The following is a 16,288-nucleotide window of genomic DNA, read 5'->3' as shown; positions in this document are numbered from 1 at the left end:
TGCAGGAGGCGACCGACCCGTTCCCAATGGGCGTTGCCTAAATTTAAATATGGTAATGAGGCTGGAAGACTTTCCCCCCCCCCCCCCCCCCCTGTCCATTTTGTGTTTATAGCCATTGTTTTCGGTCTCCACCACAAACTCCGTTCTCTAGCCACTGACTCCATCCCTCTCACCAACTTCTGTCTGAGGCTGAACCAGACTGTTCGCAACCTTGGTGTCATATTTGACCCTGAAATGAGCTTTCGACCACATATCCGCAGCATAACTAAGACCGCCTATTTCCACCTCCGTAATATCGCCCGTCTCTGCCCCTGCCTCAGTTCATCTGCTGCTGAAACCCTTATTCATGCCTTTGTTACCTCTAGACTTGACTATTCCAGTGCACTCCTGGCTGGCCTCCCACATTCTACCCTACATAAACTGGAGGTGATCCAAAACTCGGCTGCCTGTGTCCTAACTCACACCAAGTTCTGCTCACCCATAACCCCCCTGTGCTCGCTGACCTACATTGACTTCTGGTTAAGCAACGCCTCGATTTCAAAATTCTCATCCTTATTTTCAAATCCCTCCATGGCCTCGCCCCTCCCTATTTCTGTAATCTCCTTCAGGCCCACAACCCCCCGAGATATCTGTGCTCCTCTAATTCTGCCCTCCTGAGCATCCCTGATTATAATCGCTCAACCATTGGTGGCCGTGCCTTCAGCTGCCTAGGCCCCAAGCTCTGGAACTCCCTCCCTAAACCTCTCCGCCTCTCTAGCTCTCTTTCCCCCTTCAAGGCGCTCCTTAAAACCCACCTCTTTACCTGCACTAAAGTTTACGTGTGCGGATTGGCGCCAAATTTTTATTGCGTAATACACCTGTGAAGCGCCATGGGACATTTTACTATGTTAAAGGCGCTATATCAATATAAGGTTTTGCTTCTTCCTTGTACAGGCTCAGCCAGTAAAGCACCACATGTATTGGAGCAGTTGGGATTTGTGACGTGGTGTTGCTTCGAATTGTGTTTGCACAGTTAGCCGTTCCCCCTCGCAATGAATATTGATGAAATTCGAGCCTTTTTTTGGGTAACTGCTGGTAAACCATGTAATGACTTGTAATTCAGGGTTGATTTGGCTTGGGGTTGGCAACAATACAATCAATTTGTATCTGGCCTGAATTCCAATGCAGATCTGCTACGCCTCACTATCCTCGTGACCTGTGTTTCCAGTGTCTGCGATTTGAGCTCGGCTGAGCTTCAAGTTTCCTTCAGGCGAGTGTTATGTGGAGTTTGTGCAAATTGAAGTATTTTGCTTTCATTCAAACACACGGAGCTATTTTGTACTGTACCGCAAAAGACAGGTGCTGAAACTCTTCAAAACATTTGGGAGTGCTATTGACTTGGCTTCCTTTAAAGGAACATTCCCCAGATAACACATTCTCTAGCTATGTTACTTGAGAGAAATCACCATCATAGGCAGTCCCTTGAAATCAAGGAAGACTTGCTTTCACTCCAAAAATGAGTTCTGTACAGTCCAATACAGGAATTACAGTCTCTGTCACAGGTGGGGCAGACAGTGGTTGGAGGAAAGGGTGGGTGGGGAGTCTGGTTTGCCGCACGCTGCTTGCGTTTGTCCTCCGCATGCTCTTGGCGACGAGACTCGAGATGTTCAGCGTCCTCCCGGATGCTCTTCCTCCATTTAGGGCGGTCTTGGGCCAGGGATTCCCGTGGGTAACATTTTTCAATACTCTGTTTTGAATGTTAAAACTTTTGTTCTAAATAATGTAAAAATAAAGTGTATTTTTGCTTTAAACTTAGCAAGGAAACTCCTTCTCCAATGTCTGTGGAGCACTATCTTCTGAACTTAATCCATTTAGCCCCCCCAAGCATAAGACTGGCCCTTCATTCGTCCCCCTGACTACAATCACTCCATTTTTCAAGGACATGCTATGATGCACCCCACTCAAGCCCCCAGTGCTGTGTTCTACCCTCGTAGAATCATTGAATCTTACAGCACAGAAGGAGGCCATTCTTGCCCATGCTGCCTGTGCCGACTCTTTGTTAGAGCTATCTACTTTGCCCCACTCCCCATAGCCCCACAGATTTTTTCTTTGAGTATATATCCAACTCCTTTCTGAAAGTTCCTGTTGAATCTGCTTCCACCAGCTGCGCAGGCAGTGCAATCCAAACCGTCATAACTCACTGCACAAAAACATCTCCTCATCTCCCCTCTGGCTCTTTTGCCAATTAATTTCAATCTGCGTCCTCTGGTTATCGACCCTCCTGCAAGTAAAAACAGTCTCTCCCTATCCACCCTACCAAAACCCTTGATAATTTTGAACCTCTCCATTAAATCTCCCCTTAACCTTCTCTGCTCTAAGGAAAACAACCCCAGCTTCTCTCTCTCTCTCTCTCTCCATATCACTGAAGCCTACTGCCCTGGTCCCATTCAAGTAAATCTCCTCTGCACCCTTTCCAAGGTACTGGATATCCCAAAGTGTGGTGCCCAAGATTGGACACAATAAGCCAGCCGACTGTTCCTTGACCTCTTGGTGTTCCAAGTGAATTTGTCTGAATCTTCCTGTTCAATGATCTGATCTAATCTGCTGAGGTGTAGCCATGGCTCAGTGGTAGCACTCTCTCCTCCTGAGCCGCAAGGTTGTGCAGTACGGTGTTATGTCTTTAATACTCTTATGAATGACTCCACGAGGTCTAGTATTGTACGTGAGCTGTTGTGACCTCAGTCCCATTTATTGTAACTCCAGGGTGAGGCACAAGCATGGTGGGCAGCCTTTTATACTGGGCCCTGCACACCTATGCAGGTGACCCTCGGGTCTCCCACCGCAGTGCCCTCTGGTGGCACACCTTATGTGACTATACCGTTAGTATACATGGTCTACATACACAACATCATTTCCCCCCATGTCTTTAATGCAAATTGACTCATACATTGACGGTGACCTGGGCTTTGCTCTTCCTGGTTGGCCATTGGAGGGTCGCCTCTAGCTTGGGTGGGTTGGTAGTGAGATTTGTTGCCAGTGGAGGTCCCCGTGGTTTCTGGTTGAGAGTCCACGACTACTCCATCCTCCACCCCCCCCACACAGAGATCATGCTAATGGCCCGTTTAACGCAAGTTGCATTCAAGTTCATCACATGGGTTTTACATTTACATCTTGGTACATTTGTTGGGTGGATTACAGTGGCGTTTCTGTTTGTGTGGTATATTTACATGATCGGTACAGGTATATCAGTACAGGTACACAAGGACAGTCAAGTTCCAGCACGGCCGGATGAGATCCGGGTCGTCTGGTGGCAGTGCAGCGCCCCAAACTGGTGGGTCTGTGTGCGAGGTGAGCTCATTTTGCTCGAGTTGCCGGAGCTCTGGGCTCTTGCCGTTACTCCTAGTGTCGGGCAGGCCCAAAGACAGCTGATGTGTCTGTGACCTCCCTGTCCTTTTCGTTTGCACAGTGTCGCTGCTGCTCGCTGGGAAGTGGTCTGAGCGAGTGAGCGTTTCGTCTAAACGACGGTGGGGCTGCCTCGTCTTGTCTAGCATTTCGCAGGGGACTGCTGACTCGCTTTCCTTGAGAGTACCGTTGTGAGCACTCTCTAGTATGGGATCCTGGCTGGTCCAGGTCCCGTTCGGAGGAGCTGTTGCAGGTGACTCTCCGCTCTTGGGCATTGCCGTGGTGGCGAGTGGGTTTGTGGGTTGTGCCTTTTCCACCAGGGTGGTGGGCGACGGTAGCTGACTGAGCATAGGCGCAGTTTACTGTTTCTGGCCTGTAGCGGTTCATGCCTGCAATGTTAAACCGATCTGAGGCAGGGTATCGCTACCGGTGCCTCTGTTCTCCGGGGATCGTTTACTCTGCGGCTTGTCTACTTCTGACAGCTGTGGGGACACTTTATGATGCATCATTCTGGTCCCAGGGACTCAGACTACAGCAGTGGGTAGCCCGCTGGACCTGTATACGACATTGGCTACATTGATTGCAATTTGCACCCGACATCGCTCAACAACATTTTGCTTGTTACTGCTGGACTTTTACATTGGCTACCAATTTCAAGCACTTTATTCAAAAATGGCGGGTTGTTGGCCTCCTTTAAAATGGCCTTACTATTTTACCCCAATCGTCTTCCTTGCGTGGAACCAAGTGTCGTTGCTCCATTAGCGCTGCACCTCGTGGTTTGGAGGCCATCTTTTCCCTGTCCATGATGTCGACTGCCGTGGTTGTCTTTTCCAGGAGTCCTGCCACTGAAACCGGGAAGGTGCATTCGGGTCGTCTCGGCCGGTCATCGTCACACAGCCGTGATGAGCGGTCTGTGCCTCGGGGGCTGCGCGGATCTGCTCTCCGGTGCCTGGTCCAACCAAAGGTGGGGGCTTGCTCTGCCTCTGAGCACGGGGGACGTCTATTGCTGGAGGGATGAAGTCTTCCCATTTCCAATGAATCTTGCCCATCCATCTTCTTCCAAGTAGCGTTGGTCCATCACCTGAAGCAATCCACAATGGTAAATTGTGCACCGCGTCATCATGGATTACACTTTCATCCACACTACCAACAACTGATATCAGTTCCTTGGTGTAGGTGCGCAGCTTTGCCTGAACCGGGACCAGCTTGGGTCGATCAGCTTGATCGTTCTTCCACGTGTTGAGTCACAGCTCTTTTGCACATTCGCTGGAGGTGGCCCTTTGTGTTGCAGCCTTTGCACACATAGTCTCTGAACCGACACTGCTGAGTCCTGTGATTACCTCCGCAACGCCAGCATGGTGCTACTCGAATTACGTTTGCACCCCTCTGCGGACTCGGAGTTAAAGGACTCGGCGGGGGGGTTGCCTGTATGCTCTGCGGATTCACGTTCAACAGTTCTGCCTGTGAAAGGCGCCATTCTATTTACAGCACTTGCCGGGTTTGAGTCCTGAGAGTCAGTCGTCATCTGCTTGGAGCTGCAGCTTGAGGTCATGAACGCCTGGTTGATGCTGATGGCCTTCTGAAGAGTGACGGTGGTTTTGGCAGACAGTAGCCTGTGAAGAAGGGCCTGTGAGGATGTCCTCCTTCAGTTTGAGTTGGTCCCGAATTAGCACTTTCAGCTCCTCGTATGACTTGGTGGTTGTTTTCTCTGGTGCAAGCAAGTCCCTGACGAGGCCGTAGACCGCAGGCCCACAACTGGTCAACAGGATAGCTCTGCGCTTATCTGCCAGCGTGGCCAGATCATCCGGATCATCGCCTGCCAGGTCGCTTGGTACAAAATATTGGTCGAGCCTCTCCGTAAAGGCTTCCGAATTTTCACTCTCAGAACTTTTCTAATGCACCAACATTTGTCATTTTTGCGTGAAAGTTCGTAATCTCGTCGCCAGTTGTTATGTCTTTAATACTCTTATGAATGACTATACAGTTAGTATACATGGTCTACATACATGACATATGGAAGGAGTGCTGCACTGTTGGAGGTGCAGTCTTTCAGATGAGACATTAAACCGAGGTCCTGGCTGCCCCCTTGGGTGGATGTAAAAGATCCCACGTCACTATTTCGAAGATGATCAGGAGCGTTCTCCCCGATGCCCTGACTAATAATTATCCCTCAACCCACATCACTTTTATATATTTTTTTAATTATCTGATCATTATCGCATTGCTGTTTGTGGGAGCTTGCTGTGCGCAAATTGGCTGCCGCATTTCCCACATTACAACAGTGACTACACTTTTAAAAAAGTGCTTCCTACTTTTTACAGTAGTTTACTGGCAATGGGAACCTGTTGTTTAACGGGGTCTTCCCGACTGCCGCTGGTTCCCGGATCTCAGCGGCGCTATGTCATCAGATGCATCGAACTGGTTCAACACGATGTATGCTATTAACACGTCGTGCTGCTCCTTGGTGCGCCTCCTGGTCAGAGCCAGAGATCCCATTTTAGACCATTTTTACTTCAGGGGTCGCCACAATCCAGATCACGATCGGGCGCTCTAAGTGCGTGTACCTTCCCGCAGTGACGTGTAAAAGTGCAGGCAGTTGTTGCTGGCCTCAACGCCAGTGCTGTGCACTTACACAAGTGTCGCAGCCATTCGCACATGTGCAGAATCTCGGAGCTCACAGTTGGACAGCTGTGGGCTGGCCCCTGTCGAGTGCCAAAAACAAAATGGAGTCAAGTTTGGCACCGATGTCCCCTTTAAGCTGCGCAGCATGCTGGAGCTCCCGTGCAGCCAGCTCACCGGCTTTTAAATGGGATAAACCGTGCCTATGTGGTATTTTGAATGGGCCACGCAGCCCCTTAAAGGGGCCGCGCACTCCAAAAAAAATTATAATTAAAGGGACCATTTTCCGGCACTGCACGCAATCACACAGATATATCAAAATAGGCTTTTTTTTCTCAAGTAAATTTAACTATAAAGCCTCTTTGTTCGTGTGGCTTTGGCCACCGGCTGCACTTGTTCGCCCCGTCGCTCAGCCATGAAGGGAAGGTATTGTTGGCTGTGCACAGCTGGCATGAAGAGGACCATGTGCTCTGCCTTTTTAAAGGGAAATGAATCACTTGAACCCAGACTTTCATAAAACTGACCCTGGAAAGGCCCAGTTCGGCTTAATATTCATAGCAAATAAAATATTAACAGGAAATAAAAGTATGATGTTATTATTTGTTTGTATAGGTTAATGACATTTTAGAGCATAATGTAAAATAGCTCTAGATCGGCAAAGGCCACACTAGACAGGGTAACCCTGAGCATTCTTGGGTGTGAAAGGTCACCAGACCACCAATCCTGACCTTTTGCTTGGAAAGTTCCTTGGCTGTGTAAACCCAGCCCCCCAAACTGTTATGTATGAATAAAGAGTCTGACTGGATACTGTGAGCTCAAAGTAAAGTGTGACCGTAGTCTTTTATTGCAGGAATCCAGAGTGCCTCTCCAACCTGTGAGGCCTCCTTAAGTACCTGTGTTCCCATGCTCGGTGTCGAATGTTTTTGTCTTATAACATCCCTGTGAAGTGCTTTGGGATGTTTTACTACATTAAAGGCACTATTGGGTATCCCACTCCTGAGTGCTCTGGCATGCAGTGAAGTACTGGAGCAGCAGGACTTATTCTTGGCTTGGGAGAGAACCCGAACCTTGCAACCCGGCCCCCTAGAGGATGGCAGTCGATACCTCCTTCGCTGGTCTACATCGGCTCCAGTTAGGCAACACCTGAATTTCAAAATTCTCATCCTTGTTTTCAAATCCCTCCATGGCCCTTGCCCCTCCCTATCTCTGTAATCTCCTCCAGCCCCCCCCCCCCCCCCCGGAGATGCCTGCGTCCCTCTAATTCTGCCCTCCTGAGCATCCCTGATTGTAATCGCTCAACCATTGTCCGCACACTTCTGATGGTGATGTTGCAAGCAAGATGAGGCGCCCAGGTCTCTTGCTCCTTTGAGGGTTTGTCAAACATTTGCTCGTGAGCGCAGAGACCCAACGTCACCGTGGTATGGCTCCTTTCAAGGTGCAGCTGGTGTGGTGGAGAATCACCCTCCTTGTCGGGCCTGTAACCCATTGGAGTTTGGAAGAATGAGAGGTGATCTTATTGAAACATATAATATTCGGAGGGGGCTTGACAGGGTGGATGCAAAGAGGATGTTTCCCTTCATGGGGGAATCTAGAACTAGGGGGCATAGATTCAGAATAAGGGGTCGCCCATTTAAAACGGAAATGAGGAGGAATTTCTTCTGCGGGTTGTGAATCTTTGGAATTCTCTGCCCCAGAAAGCTGTAGAGGCTGTGTCTTTGAATGTATTTAAGGTGGAGATAGATGGATTTTTGAATGATAAGGGAGTCGAGGGTTATGGGGAGCGGGCAGGGAAGTGGAGTTGAGGCCAAGATCAGATCAGCCATGATATTAAATGGCGGAGCAGGCTCGAAGGGCCAAGTGGCCGACTCCTGCTCCTATTTCTTCTCTTCTCGTGGCTTTCCCAAGCATTAAAATGTTGCAGGTTAATCCTCCACGCAACTCCTTCCAGACTTGCTTACAGCACCTTCCACAGCGAGACCAGCTCTGCGTGAACCTGCGGAATGTCACTACTCCTGTTTGTTGCGGATGCACCTCCTCCTTGAAGGCGGGGCTTGCCGTGCTGGAGTTGATGAAAACCTGTTCTGATTGTTGCCCTGTAGCCACCCACCTTTGCATTAGTGTGAAGCCCGCCCCTTTGTGGGGGGGGGACATTTTCCAGGTAGTTATCTACCGCCCACTTCCAACAATGAATCAGCCAGGCTCGGGTTCACACACACAGCCTCCGCAGCAGAGGGACGTGGGCCCTGCGACTGTAAACTGGATTCAAGGTTAGAAGTGGCCGTGTCTGATAGATAAGGGGTTGTGTTTCAGGGTAGAAAAAACCCCTCTCCAAGCACCTGTTGGCTGATGGCACTAATTGCTGGAAGTGAAGGCAGTGAGTGCACTGGCTCGGTCTGGGGAAGGTCTTACTCTCTGGTATGTATTTTGCTGGAGGAGCACGAGAAGGATGTGGGTTTTCTTAAATTACTTCCTTTTGTTTTGTGCAGGTGTAGCTTTTCCAAGGTTGAAACTTACAGGCGGCAATTTGTGGTGTGTTGGTCTAGTTTGGGGTTCATTTAACATTAGATGGGATCTACCTGGCACAATAATGGTGAAGAATAGTGTTTAGTGTATGTCTGTCTCTCTCTGCCTCCCTGTGTCTCTGTCTCTGTTTCTCTCTCTCTCTCTGCCTGCCTGTGTGTATCTCTCTCTCTCTGCCTGCCTGTGTCTCTCTCTCTCTGCCTGCCTGTTTCTCTCTCTCTCTCTCTCTCTCTGCCTGGCTGTGTCTCTCTCGCGCTCTCTCTCTCTCTCTCTCTGCCTGCCTGTTTCTCTCTCTCTCTCTCTCTCTCTCTTTCTCTCTGCCTGCCTGTGTGTGTGTGTCTCTCTCTTTGCCTGCCTGTGTGTGTGTATCTGTCTCTCTCTCTCTCTGCCTGCTTGTCTCTCTCTCTCTCTCTCTCTCTCTGCCTGCCTGTGTGTCTCTCTCTTTCCCTGCCTGTGTGTGTCTCTCTCTCTCTGCTTGCTTGTGTCGCTCTCTCTCTCTTTCTCTCTCTCTCTCCGCCTGCCTGCCTGTCTCTCTCTCTCTCTCTCTCTCTCTGGCCTGTGTGTGTCTCTCTCTCTCTCTCTCTCTCTCTCTCTCTGCTTGCCTGTCTCTCTCTCTCTCTCTCTCTCTCTCTCTGCCTGTCTGTGTCTCTCTCGCTCGCTCGCTCGCTCTCTCTCTCTCTCTCTCTGCCTGCCTGTTTCTCTCTCTCTCTCTCTCTCTCTCTCTTTCTCTCTGCCTGCCTGTGTGTGTGTGTGTCTCTCTCTTTGCCTGCCTGTGTGTGTATCTGTCTCTCTCTCTCTCTCTCTCTGCCTGCTTGTCTCTCTCTCTCTCTCTCTCTCTCTCTGCCTGCCTGTGTGTCTCTTTCCCTGCCTTTGTGTGTCTCTCTCTATCTCTCTCTCTCTCTCCGCCTGCCTGTCTGTGTCTCTCTCTCTCTCTGCCTGCCTGTCTCTCTCTCTCTCTTCCTGCCTGCCTCTCTCTCTCTCTCTCTCTCTGCCTGACTGTCTGTGTGTCTCTCTCTCTCTCTGCCTGCCTGTCTCTCTCTCTCTGCCTGCCTGTCTCTCTCTCTCTCTCTCTCTGCCTGCCTATGTCTCTCTCTCTCTCTCTCTCTCTGCCTGCCTGTGTGTATCTCTCTCTCTCTTTCCCTCTCTCTGCCTGCCTGTGTCTCTGTCTCTCTCTCTCTCTCTCTCGCGCTGCCTGCCTGTGTCTCTCTCGCTCTCTCTCTCTGCCTGCCTGTTTCTCTCTTTCTCTCTGCCTGCCTGTGTGTGTGTCTCTCTCTCTTTGCCTGCCTGTATGTGTGTATCTGTCTCTCTCTCTCTGCCTGCCTGTCTCTCTCTCTCTCTCTCTCTCTCTCTGCCTGACTGTCTGTGTGTCTCTCTCTCTCTCTGCCTGCCTGTCTCTCTCTCTCTCTCTCTCTCTGCCTGCCTATGTCTCTCTCTCTCTCTCTCTCTGCCTGCCTGTGTGTATCTCTCTCTCTCTTTCCCTCTCTCTGCCTGCCTGTGTCTCTGTCTCTCTCTCTCTCTCTCTCTCTCGCGCTGCCTGCCTGTGTCTCTCTCGCTCTCTCTCTCTGCCTGCCTGTTTCTCTCTTTCTCTCTGCCTGCCTGTGTGTGTGTCTCTCTCTCTTTGCCTGCCTGTGTGTGTGTATCTGTCTCTCTCTCTCTCTGCCTGCCTGTCTCTCTCTCTCTCTCTCTCTCAATCTGTGTGAGATTTGCGTGTCTGTGATTACATCCACAACTTGGAACTAAATTTTGAACTATGCCCAATGATTCTCTATGATTTTCAGAAGTTAAATCTCCAGATTAAAAAGGCAACTGGAAATAATTAATCTGATGTTCTAATACTTAAATCCTATCTGAACCAATGTGTGTTCAGCCACAATGTTGGTTTCTTGACTCTGCCCTCAATGCAGTCCACTAAGGCTCCCTTGAATGAACAATATTCTTTTCCAGCTCAAAATATGCACAAAAAATGACTTAATATAATTGACCTGCCGTTGATGTCAGTGAGTCCTTTACAGTGAGTTGATGTGAAAGCCAAATGCTGTGATTTTTACACAGGATATAAACTGACGTATATCACCCCTGTGCTCGCTGACCTGCGTTGGCAACGCCACAATTTTAAAATTCACATCCTTGTTTTCAAATCCCTCCCAATCTCTCTAACCACCTCAGAGCCCTACAATCTCTGCATGCCTTCCATTCTGGTCTCTTCGGCTCAAATTTTAATTGCTTTTAATTCCCTCCCTAAACCTCTCTGTCTCTACCTCTCTGTCTTTTCCTTTTAAGATACTCCTTAAAGCCTACCTCTTTGACAACTTGTCCTAATAGTGTCACACTTGCCTCTGAGTCAGAAGGTAATGGGTTCAAGTCCCACTCCAGCAGCTTGAGCATATAAAGCGAGGCTGACACTCCAGTGTAGTGCTGAGGGAGTGCTGTACTATCGGAGGTGCTGACTTTTGGATGAGACGTTAAACCGAGGCTCCGTGATCCCATGGCACTATTTCGAAGAAGAGCAGGGGAATTATCCCCGGTGTCCTGGCCAATATTTATCCCTCAATCAACATAACAAAAACGGATAATCTGATCATTATCACATTGCTGTTTGTGGGAGCTTGCTGTGCACAAATTGGCTGCCGCATTTCCCACATTCCAACAGTGACTGCACTCCAAAAGTGCTTCATTGGCTGTAAAGCACTTTGAGATGGCCAATGGTTGTGAAAGGCGCTATATAAATCAAAGTCTTTCTTTGAAATTTCCTTTTATATTGAGGGGAAATATGCCTTGATTCGAGTTATATAGGTGTTGGCCTTCGATCAGTGGTAGCAAACTTGTCTCTGCGTCAGAAGGCCGTGAGTTCAGGCCCCACTCTAGAGACTTGAGTACATAAACTATTACATACAGTACTGAGGGAGAGCTGCACTGTTGGAGGTGACGTCTTTCAAAGCCCTATCTGCCCTCTCTGGTGCATCTATTGGATCCATGGTACTTTTTGACAGAGTTTTTCCTGGTGTCCTGGCCAACAACACAAACATAGATTATCTGGTCATTTAACTAATTGCTGTTTGTCATTCATAGGCAGTCCCTCGGAATTGAGGAAGACTTGCTTCCACTCTTAAAATGAGTCCTTAGGTGGCTGACCAGTCCAATACGAGAACCACAGTCCCTGTCGCAGGTGGGGCAGATAGTCGTTGAGGGTAAGGGAGGGTGGGACAGGTTTGCCGCATGCTCTCAGCGATGAGACTCGAGGTGCTCAGCACCCTCCCGGATGCACTTCCTCCACTTAGGGCGGTCTTTGGCCAGGGACTCCCAGGTGTCGGTGGGAATGTTGCACTTTATCAGGGAGGCTTTGAGGGTGTCCTTGTAACGTTTCCTCTGCCCATCTTCTGGCTCGTTTGCCGTGAAGGAGTTCTGAGTAGAGCACTTGCTTTGGGAGTCTCGTGTCTGGCATGCGGACAATGTTTGTGGGACCTTGCTATGTACAATTTGCTGCCACATTTCCCGATATTGAAATAGTAACTATGCCTCCAGAAGTACTTCATTGTCTGTGAATTGCAGTGAGATGTCCTGATGTTGTGAAAGATGCTGTATAAATGCAAGTCCTTCCATCCAAACTTCCTTTCTTCCTTTCAACCTTCCAAATTGTTGTACATCAATGAACCAGGGGTTTCTTGCTGACTCCAACACTCGTGAAAGTGGCAATAATAACTGGGAAAATGCTTGGGAAGATTAGATTACTGGACATTTGAGCTCAAGACTGGTAAAAAACTGGCATAACTAACAGCAGGGCGTTAAAACTCCTAGGGATTTCATACAGTACGTCTGACCTGCATAAGATGATGTATTCTGATACTGAATGCATTATGCTGAATGAGTGGGATATGGAACAATCGATCATTTTTATCTCCTGTTGCAACATTCCCAAGAGCGAGGTACATTGTTAAGCCCATTTCTTGAAGTATTAATGGGAACCTGGCAAATAATGTTAGGGCTATTGGATTCAGAAGTGATATTGATTCACGCGTCACTTGCTTTCACAAAATGGCCTGGGTGAGGAAGGTCATTTGACCCACTTAACTCATCAATTAGAAAGTAGCCAGCAGTGCCTGCCCCAACCCCACCAGCACACCATTCGGTCTGTTTCTGGGTTTTTGCCGGAACTCCATTCTGTAGATTGATCACTCTGTCATGAGAGCCTCCAATTTGCCATGTTGTGTCTCTTCCCCTCATTACAACAGTGACTACACTCCAAAAGTACTTTATTGGCTGTAAAGTGCTTTGGGACATCTGGTGGTCGTGAAAGGCGCTATATAAATGCAAGTCTTTAAAAAAAAATCTTTTCTCCACCTCTTCTAAGGCCTTCACATCCATCCTAAAGTGTGGCGACCCGAATTGAACACAATACTCCAGTTGGGGCTGAACTAGTGTTTAATACAGGTTCATAATATAAATGCAAGTCTTTCTTTTCTTCTTGCTCTTCTGTCACAAAGTTTAAATTTTAAGTGGTGTTGCAGATTTACTCTCCGTTACTTCTTTTTATTTTAAAGCTCTTGGTTGCATTTTTAATGGCCTTCCTTTGTGCTTTGAGTCCATTTTCATTAAGCTCATCTGTCAAAACTTGGCTGGTTTTTGAATGGCAGTGTATCTGATTTGATTCAGTAATTGAAACAATAAGTAACTAATGAGCCGTTTACTTGAAACCTGACTCCTGGGGGGGAAGAGAAAGTTAAGTAAGTAGGCTTTGGAGGGAAAGCTGTGCGTGGAAGTGCAGTGTCTGCCTGCCTGGCTTGGGGACATTCCCATTTTTGACTTCACTTGCAAATGAAAGCCATTTTTCTTTTGCCACTGGGAAAAGTTCTTCCAGCACAAACACAATAGAATCCCGCATTTCTATCTGCAGTGTCACATCCTGGATATTTATCAACCTTGGCTCGGTGTTAGAAGGTTGTGGGCTCAAGTCCCGCTGAAGACACTGGAAGACATAATCCAGACTGACACTTCAGTGCAGTACTGAAGGAGGTGCTGTCTTTCAGATCAGACATTAAACAGCCCTGTTCTGAAGAAGAGCAGGGGGAGTTTTCCACGGGTGTCCTGCCCAATATTTATCCCTCAACCAACATCAGTTATTTTTTTTAAAAGCCCGATTTGCTCGTTATCTCATTGCTGTTTGTGGGACCTTGCTGTGTGCAAATTAGTGTTTCCTCCATTACAACAGTGACTGCACCTCAAAAAGTACTTCATTGGCTGTAAAGCGCTTTGGGATGACCTGATGTTGTGAAAAGCGCTGTATAAATGCAAGTTTATTCTTTCTCCTCCTCCTCCCACCACCTCTGTCCCAACTGAGAACGATTCTATGTCGTCCCTCTGTAAGACGCAGCAAGTGAAATGAGCTATAGTGATGCTGTATAAAGTTACTGCGTATTCCCCTCACTGTGATGTTGTGACAGAGCTCACTCAGCGGCTGAGTGACGTGCTCCCCAACACATTCACCACGTGTTTGTGGTTTGCAGTCTCCGCGGTAGCTGGCCAGTAAATATGTCAGTCTTGTATTTAGGGGAATTAACACTTGGGTTAGACACGTGAACAATAACTACCTTGGTGAGCTATCAGAGGAACGCAAAACTGTACTACGTCATAAATCAGCACCTTTGCGGCGGGGGGGGTTGCGGGGAAGAGAGGAGTGAAGGAATGGAATTAACTCCAAGACAGTAAGTGCTGATCTTCTTCATGATGAGCGGCTTAGTGTCAAGAGGGGTAAAAGGTTCACCTATTTTTGTGGGAATTTGATGGTTTGTAACAATTTCTTTAATGCTGTTACGCTAAACCTTTTTAAAGCATGACTTAGACCTCAGCTAGAAAATTGTGTGCAATTCTAGGCACCACATTTTAGCAAGGATGCCAAAGCCTTGGAGAGGTGCCAGGGATGAGGGACTTCAGTTCTGAGGGTTGTTCCCCTTAGTGTCAGCCAGTGGCTCAGTGGGTAGCACATGTGCCTCTGATTCAGAAGGTTGTGGGACTTAGCCCAAAAATCCAGGGACTTGGCCCAAAAATCTAGGCTGATAGCCCAGTACAGTACTGAGGGAATGCTGCACTGTCTGAGGTGCCAATTTTCGGTTAAACCTGTTTAGAAGAAGAGCAGGGGAGTTATCCCCGGTGTCTTGGTCAATATTTATCCCTCCATCAACTTCACTGAAACATTGTTGTTTGTGGGAGCTTGCTGGGGATACATTTGCTGCCGCGTTTCCTACAATACAACAGTGACTGCACTCCAAAATTACTTCATTGGCTGTAAAGCGCTTTGGGATGCCCTGAGGTTCTGAAAGGCACGTTATAAATGCAAGTCTTTCTTTTTCTTTCTTACAGTAGAGAAGGTTAAGGGGAGATTAATAGATGCATTTAAAATGATGAAGGGTTTTGATAAAGTGGATAAAGAGAAGCTGTTTCCACTGGCAGGAGAATCCGTAACCAGAGGGCACAGATTTCAGATCATTGGCAAAAGAAGGGGAGATGAGGAGATTTATTATGGTCTGGAATGCACTGCCTGGAAGGGTGGTGGAAGCCGATCCAATAATAACTTTCAAAAAAGAATTGGATATCTACTTGAAAAGGAAAAAAATTGCAGAGCTGTGGTGAATAAGCAGGGGAGTGGGTCTAATTGAAACATTCTTTCAAAGATGGCACAGCCACGAAGGCCCGAATAGCAACCTCCCTCTGACGCCTGGGAGTCCCTGGCCCAAGACCGCCCTAAGTGGAGGAAGTGCATCTGAGAGGGCGCTGAGCTCCTCGAGTCTCAACGCTGAGAGCATGCAGAAATCAAGCGCAGGCAGCGGAAAGAGAGCGTGCGGCAAACCTGTCCCACCCACCCCTTCCCTCAACGACTATCTGTCCCACCTGTGACGGAGTCTGTGGCTCTCGTATTGGACTGTTCAGCCACCAAAAAACTCATTTCAGGAGTGGAAGCAAGTCTTCCTCGATTCCGAGGGACTGCCTATGATGATGATGATGATTCTATGAGTACAAGAGTACAATGCAACTAATGCTCCTTGTGGCTGGGCGTGCCCAGGATTGGATGTGGTGGTACACTGCTAACTCCAGATTGCTGCTCACCCTGCTGCACCATCAGAGTCGGATCCCTGCTGCAGAGGTCAGGAAAAATGTTGGGAAAATAGCCAAGGTTCAAGCTCCTGATCGCTAGCCTTGCTTGTGAGTCCACGTGGAGGAGGACAGGATCAAGCTCGGGTGTGACGCCCTTTGCAATTGAATAACCTGTCGATTATTTTGGGTTATGTTCAAAGTTTGGACTACCGGTGGGGAGCCATGCCCATGGACCATGCATGTCAGGAAGGCACAAGCATGTACAGGAGACATGAACTCAGTCAGTCTTACTGCAATTATATAGGGCCCTGGAATATTGTGAACAATTTTGGTCTCCTTATCTAAGGAAAGATATACATGCCATAGACAGAGTGCAACGAAGGTTCACCAGACTGAATCCTGGGATGGGGAGATTGAATAGACTAGGCCTATATTCTCTAAAGTTTAGAAGAAGAGAGGTGATCTCATTGAAACATACAAAATTCTTACAGGGCTTGACAGGGTAGATGCAGGGAGGATGTTTCCCTGGGCTGGGGATTCTAGAACCAGGGGTCACAGTCTCAGAATAAGGGGTCGGCCATTTAGGACTGAAATGAGGAGAAACTTCTTCACTCAGAGGGTGCTGAATCTTTGGAATTTTCTATCCCCAGAGGGCTGTGGATGCTCACTTTGAGTATATTTA

General features: G+C 48.2%; 1 protein-coding gene across 6 annotated transcripts in view; it reads left to right on the top strand.

Moving 5' to 3' along the window:
• Nucleotides 1-16,288, top strand: part of LOC139227927 (solute carrier family 45 member 3) — a 206,661-nt gene that overhangs the window by 154,646 nt on the left and 35,727 nt on the right. The window contains exon 1 of one of the 6 annotated variants that reach the window (XM_070859079.1): nucleotides 8,371-8,415. The exons of the other annotated variants lie outside the window; for them this stretch is intronic. The gene's annotated coding sequence lies outside the window, so the exon portion shown is untranslated. Of the gene's footprint in view, nucleotides 1-8,370; nucleotides 8,416-16,288 lie in introns of those variants that run through there. 6 annotated transcript variants of the gene reach the window in all.

The sequence above is a fragment of the Pristiophorus japonicus genome, chromosome 17 (assembly GCF_044704955.1).
Source record: "Pristiophorus japonicus isolate sPriJap1 chromosome 17, sPriJap1.hap1, whole genome shotgun sequence".
In the NCBI taxonomy this organism is placed as follows: domain Eukaryota; kingdom Metazoa; phylum Chordata; class Chondrichthyes; family Pristiophoridae; genus Pristiophorus; species Pristiophorus japonicus.
This window is presented reverse-complemented; position numbering and strand designations above follow the sequence as displayed.